At 43.9% G+C, this 6,658-nt stretch overlaps 1 non-coding gene across 1 annotated transcript; it reads right to left on the bottom strand.

Annotated features, from left to right (window-relative positions):
- Window positions 1–797: 797 nt before the first annotated feature.
- On the bottom strand, window positions 798–871 carry TRNAN-GUU (transfer RNA asparagine (anticodon GUU)). Its single transcript has one exon. It is a non-coding gene; the product is annotated as a tRNA-Asn (tRNA).
- Between the last annotated feature and the right edge of the window lie 5,787 nt (window positions 872–6,658).

The raw sequence follows: 6,658 nt of genomic DNA on the forward strand, positions 1-6,658 counted from the left end.
CCCATTATTTCACTTGCTGAATGTTTCTCTGCACCCCATGGCCAAGGCGACCACAAAACTGAGCTTGCACATACTCAAAACTGCGAGGTGCCTGATAGCGCAATTCTGGAAGAGGCAAGCTCCCCCCTCCCGAATGAACCTACTCTCTAGGGTAAGGGAAACTCGCAGTATGGAATATCTGACTGCCTCCCTGAATAATCGTATCCCACTGTTTGACAAAACCTGGGAACGTTGGGACCGCTACTGGATAGAAGAACGAGCAGGAGGAGGAGAGTGACATGGCCATCCCTTTAGTTTCTACCCAAGTGTTAATTGTTGTCATAGTGAGTATGTATGACTGTCTTTTGTTTGTACCCTTTTCCCCAACCCCTCTAGACTGGTTAGGCATAGTGTTGATGCCGTCTTTGGTATTTGTTTTATTATTGTAAACATATTATACTGTTAGATTTCACATTTTGATACGCAAATGGAAGATTTAAACTGTTGATATCCTTTGGGGAAAAAGATTTCTTTCTTGTCTTTCAGTTGTTTTACTATTGAAAAACTTCAATGTGAAATATGTACGTGATAATTTGTTTGTTATATATTTTTGAAAAATGATAATAAAAATACAATTATATAAAAAAAAAAAAAAAAGCTGGCAGCAAGCACTTTTCTGCTGTGCTTCTTCTCTTCCATCTGAAGAACCTTCTTCTTCCATGTGTGCTTTAGATATTGAAACTGGCCAGTTATACTGAGCTCTTAATTGAAGTTGTAGCTGAGCCACTCAAGCTGCAGGCGGAAGCAAAAGAGGACTGCGTCCCTGGGTGGGCTCGAACCACCAACCTTTCGGTTAACAGCCGAACGCGCTAACCAATTGCGCCACAGAGACACGGAAGCTGCTTGCCTGGTGTTCCAGTTTCAGGCAGGTCAATGGCCTATGTGTACGGGTGATCTTCCGAGCAACAAAATGAAAACAAAATAAGCAACCAGTTGTGGGCCCCGAAATGTTCCCCAACAACCAATAAATCTCTACACAGACTGACGGAGGGCCGCCTTTCCTTAAGTAGCCCAGCAAAAGTCAGTGTCTAGTGAGAACTTCTCCCAAGCCGCGGTCAACCGAAGCCCAAATTACTGCTCCCAATCTTGCTTGTGTCCAAAAATAGTTTTCAAAGCCGCCCTGGCTTTGCAGTCTTGATTTGCTTAAGGCTGCCTTACATCCACACTTAAAAAAAAAAAAAAAAAAAAAAAAAAAAACGACCTACCAAAAAGTCAGAGTCTAGTGGAAAAAACTCCACCCTCCACACACCCCTCAGCAGCAGAGGGGGATTAGCTCAAATGGTAGAGCGCTCGCTTAGCATGCGAGAGGTAGCGGGATCGATGCCCGCATCCTCCAGCTTTGTCCTTTTGCAGCCTTTTTTAAAGTTGGTTAATACAGTGAAAATAAATATGAACTAAAAAATAATTCAGTCACACATTATTATTATAAAAAGAATTGTGGAAGCCCCCCCCCCCTAAACTCATTGAAATATAATCAGCTCCCCACAAATATTACAGACATAGATCACAGTGTATACATCACTATTCCGCTTAGCTTAATGGAATCCTACCATTTGGAAATGGTCGTTGTGAGCCGCACATACCTGCACATAGGTGTAGCTGAGATGATGCAGGAACATATCTTGGTTAAGCACATAATCTGGAGGTTTTGTTAGGCCTCTTATGCTTTTATTATATGCGCGCTTTTAAATTGGAATGTGTGAGTATATACAATAAATACTATTTCCCCTTTGAACCTGGCAATCTGCACTATCCTTTCGCATACCTCCTGATGTAGGATTGGGAACACTCCGCGGACACGGTAACAAGACGAGGATTGTGTTTCAACCCACTAAAGGAGGACGATTGGTGATGCAAGGAGTCGGGGATATCTTTTATTTCCAGTCCATGAAGAGGTGGTGAGAGGGTTTTGCCATTTGACAAACAGTATAAGGAGTAGTGCGCTAATTCTATATCTTTGACTTTGTTATAAAATAGTCTTGTGCTATTGCAAGACTTCAGCAATCTATCACCAAAGTCTCACGATAGCACAAGACACGGGAGATAGTACACGCAGCCGCCCTGCGAGCCTGTGATGCGCATGCGCTAATGCTCCTGAGGGTTCGGTGACGTCAGCGGATCTGTAGGGAGGGAGGGTGGGGGAAGGCGGACGCTACGTGACAGCCCTATTACGCTAACGCCCAAGCGCAGATCGGCCTGTGCCACACACAAAAGCACCGGGTGGGTGATTAGCATAATATGAGTCGCTTTTATCACGATGCGGACGGATTATGTGCTTAACCAAGATATGTTCCTGCATCACCTCAGCTACACCTATGTGCAGGTATGTGGGGGTCAGCACGACCAGTTCCATATGGGAGGTTTCCATTAAAGGGGTCTTCCGGGAATATGAACGTCTGACACAAACCCATGATGATATAAATAAATGAATACAACAATACTCAATGCCATTAGTCACAAAACGGAACTTAAATAGTTTGATTTTATGATTTACAAAATTTATGGCCTCTCTAAAGTAGGTGGAGTTATCACTAAGATGGCCGCCACTGGAAACTACAAGTCCCATGATCCTTTAGTTCTCAGTAACTCCTCCTCCCTCTTATGCTCTACTCCCAGTGATGATGTAACAGGTTTTCTTGCACTGTTACCATAGTAATGATGTGTAACTGCCATCATCAAAACACTGGCCATACTGGCTGCACTGCAACCAACCGACTACAGCCAAACATAGTGGTGATCACATGACCCTGCCCAGGCAGGTACAGGACATGTGATGTGGACATGTGACCAGCAGCCATCTTCTGTCCTGTGACGGACCGCGCGGAGGAAATTAACGGACTGAGTAAAGGGCCAGAAGCATTTTAATTCTTCTGCTAATTCCAATTTTCTGCTAAGGGGAGAAAAATTTTAAATAACAACTAATTACACATTAGCTTATATTTTGAGTGCCCATTTGTATATGAATTATGCTTATTCCTGGAATACCCCTTTAAAGGGGACCTTTCACCCCATTTTCACATATGCAGCTGGTGACAGGTTCCCATAGAGCCCTATTAAAGGGAACCCGTGATCAGACATTGGCCTAATAAACCAATACCAGTTTGTTGTAAGGCAGCCTTACACCTTTGAGATCGTGTTTCTGGCACAGTCTGGTGGCATCATCCAGGAAATCATTGTATAATGGTCGCATAAAGTCACGGAGGCAGAGAGTTTAGTCCTGACATCAGGATCTTTCCACCTCTGAACGCCTCCTGTACGGTGATTGATACCAAACATTGGACTTCAGGAGGTCAGTTTAGTGATGTCTCTGGATGTAGGACCAGCAATACAGTGTGGGGGTGTTCTGAGGCAGGGAGAGCTTGACTTCAGTGTTAAACTCTCCGCCTCCTTGACTTTATACGACCATTTAACATCTCACTGCAAAGTAAATTTTCTGACTGATGCCACCACACTAGGTCATGAAAGAAACATGATGTAGCAGACAACCTACGGGTAGTGCTTTATTAGGACCATTTCTGCTGACAGGTTGCCTTTAACCCCTTAACGACTTGGCCTTTTTTAGTTTTTTCATTTCCATTTTTCACTCACCAACTTCAAAAATCTATAACTTTTTTATTTTTCCACATAAAGAGCTGTGTTATGGCTTATTATCTGCATAACAAATTGCACTTCATAGTGACGGTATTTAATATTCTATGGCGTGTACTGGGAAGCGGGAAAAAAATTCCAAATGCAGTGAAAATGGTGAAAAACCACATTTGTGATGTTTTCTTGTGGGCTTGGATTTTACAGCTTTCACTGTGCGCCTCAAATGATATGTCTACTTTATTCTTTGGGTCGGTACGATCACGTGGATACCAAATTTGTATAGGTTTTATAATGTTTTCATACATTTAAAAAAATTAAAACCTCCTGTACAAAATATTTTTTTTTGATTTTGCCGTCTTCTGGGGCTAATAACTTTTTCGGAGCTGTGGATAGTGTCATTTTTTGCGAATTTTGATGGCGTTTTCATTACTATATTTTTTGGGACTGTGTGACCTTTTGATCACTTTTTATTAATTTTTTTATATTTTTCAAAATGGCAAAAAAATGACATTTTCGACTTTGGACGCTATTTTCCGTTACGGGGTTAAACATAGTGAAAAAACATTATCATATTTTGATAGATCGGGCATTTTCGGATGCAGCGATACCTAATGTGTTTATGATTTTTACTGTTTATTTATTTTTATATCAGTTCTAGGGAAAGGGGGGTGATTTGAATTTTTAGGTTTTTTTATTATAATTTTTTTTTTTTAAACTTTTTTTTATTTTTACTCTTACTATTTTTCAGACTCCCTAGGGTACTCTAACCCTAGGTAGTCTGATCGATCCTATCATATACTGCCATACTACAGTATGGCAGTATATGTGGATTTTACTCCCCATGCATTACAATGTGCAATTAGCACATTGTAATGCATGGGTTAAAACGAAGTAGCCTCGGGTATTCGGAACACCCGAGGCTACCATGGCGATGGATCACCGCTTACATCATAGGGGAGCAGCGATCCACGACAAGATGGCGGCGCCCATGCGGCGCCATCTCTTTGAAGCCGCCGGCAGCATTGCCGGTGGCGATCGAGGTGAAAACACCCGCGATCGGTGCTGGCACCGATCGCGGGTGTTACCGGTAAGCCTTTGCTGCAATATGCAGCAAAGACTTACCGGCTATGGAGAGGGCTCGGCCCGCGAGCCCTCTCCATGCACCGGGACCCGGCGCGCACCGTACTAGTACGGCGTGCGTCGGGAAGGGGTTAACTGACATCCTTCTTTTAGCTAAAAATGTTTTTTCTTGGATCCACATAAATCAACTTCATCTTATCATACCTGGCATCAGAGGGGCGTGCCCTGCACCGTCCCTCCCATCTACTCCTCTTTTCAGTATGTCACATAATCAGGGTGATGTTATCTAAGGTCCTGTTATATATACAACCCCTACCCAGGGGCGCAAGTGCCATGAGGTGAGTTGAGCATCTTGCCTTAGGCGGCGCGCCTCCTGCTCAACAGGGGGGAGGGGCGGCAACGAGCTTCCGGCCCCCTGCCGGCCTGCATGGACACTGTGCTCCCACTCCCCGCATACCATCGCTCCCAGTTCCCCCTCCGCTCTCGTCTCAACCCCGCTACGCTCCCATCTTGCTCCCCCCCCTCCAGGCTCTCGCCTCCCTGCTTCCTGCTCCTCCCGTCCCCGCTCAAGCTCCAGGCTCCTTCCCGCACCCCACCCCCTCACTCCAGGCTCTCGGACAGACCCCCACCCCACACTCCCGGCTCCCTCCCCCTGCTTCGGCTTCCCCACCGTGCCACCGCCGCTTCAGGACAAGGCTGAATGGAAGGCTACTTTAACTTTGCATAAATATATATATGTATATGTGATATGTGTGCGTGTATAAGTGTGTGTGTGTATATGTGTATATTTGTATATGTGTGAATATGTGTATATATGTATATGTGTGTGTGTATATATGCTGTATGTATATGCAGTATTTGTGATATTTATCAGGGCTTCTATTTTGTACTACATGGCTGTACTCTGTATACATTTCATACTACTTGGCGGTACACTGTATGCATTTTATACTACATGGTGGCACGCTGTATCTATTTTATACTACTTGGTGGTACGCTGTATCTATTTTATACTACATGGTGGCACGCTGTATCTATTTTATACTACTTGGTCGTACGCTGTATCTATTTTATACTACTTGGTGGTACGCTGTATCTATTTTATACTACTTGGTGGCACGCTGTATCTATTTTATACTACTTGGTGGCACGCTGTGTGCATTTTATACTAGATGGCGGTACACTGAATGCATTTTATACTACATGGTGATATGCTGTATGCAATTTATACTACATGGTGGCACGCTGTATGCAATTTATACTATATGTCCGCACCCTGTATGCATTTTACGTATCTCTATATCGCCTCAGGCAGCAGACAGGCTTTGTTTACCCCTTTACCCTTTATATGTATCTGAGAAAACGCAGCATATCTTCCATGGACATCTACTACTCCCCTAACTCAATGGATCAGGAAGCAAGAGTTCTTTTTATGAAGAGTTTGACAATTAAGGCTGCCCTATAGGCATGTAGGCATGCTGTGATTTCATGTGATAGGTTACATACATGAGGTAGACGTTGCATATGTAACAGAACTTTGAATGACATCACTCTCATCACATGACATGAAGTGCCCAATGATGTAACAGAGCTCTCTCTCAATGTTACATGTGGACACTCCATGTACTGGACCCCATTACTATCATTGCGTGTAACCCTCTCCTCCTCATAGACTGTAAGCTCTTGTGTCACCCTCTCCTCCTCATAGACTGTAAGCTTTTGTGTCACCCCCTCATCCTCATAGACTGTAAGCTTTTGTGTCACCCTCATCCTCATAGACTGTAAGCTCTTGTGTCACCCCCTCATCCTCATAGACTGTAAGCTCTTGTGTCCCCCCTCATCCTCATAGACTGTAACCTCTTGTGTCACCCCCTCATCCTCATAGACTGTAAGCTCTTGTGTCCCCCTCATCCTCATAGACTGTAAGCTCTTGTGTCCCCTCTCATCCTCA

This window comes from Engystomops pustulosus, chromosome 3 (assembly GCF_040894005.1).
Source record: "Engystomops pustulosus chromosome 3, aEngPut4.maternal, whole genome shotgun sequence".
NCBI lineage: Eukaryota > Metazoa > Chordata > Amphibia > Anura > Leptodactylidae > Engystomops > Engystomops pustulosus.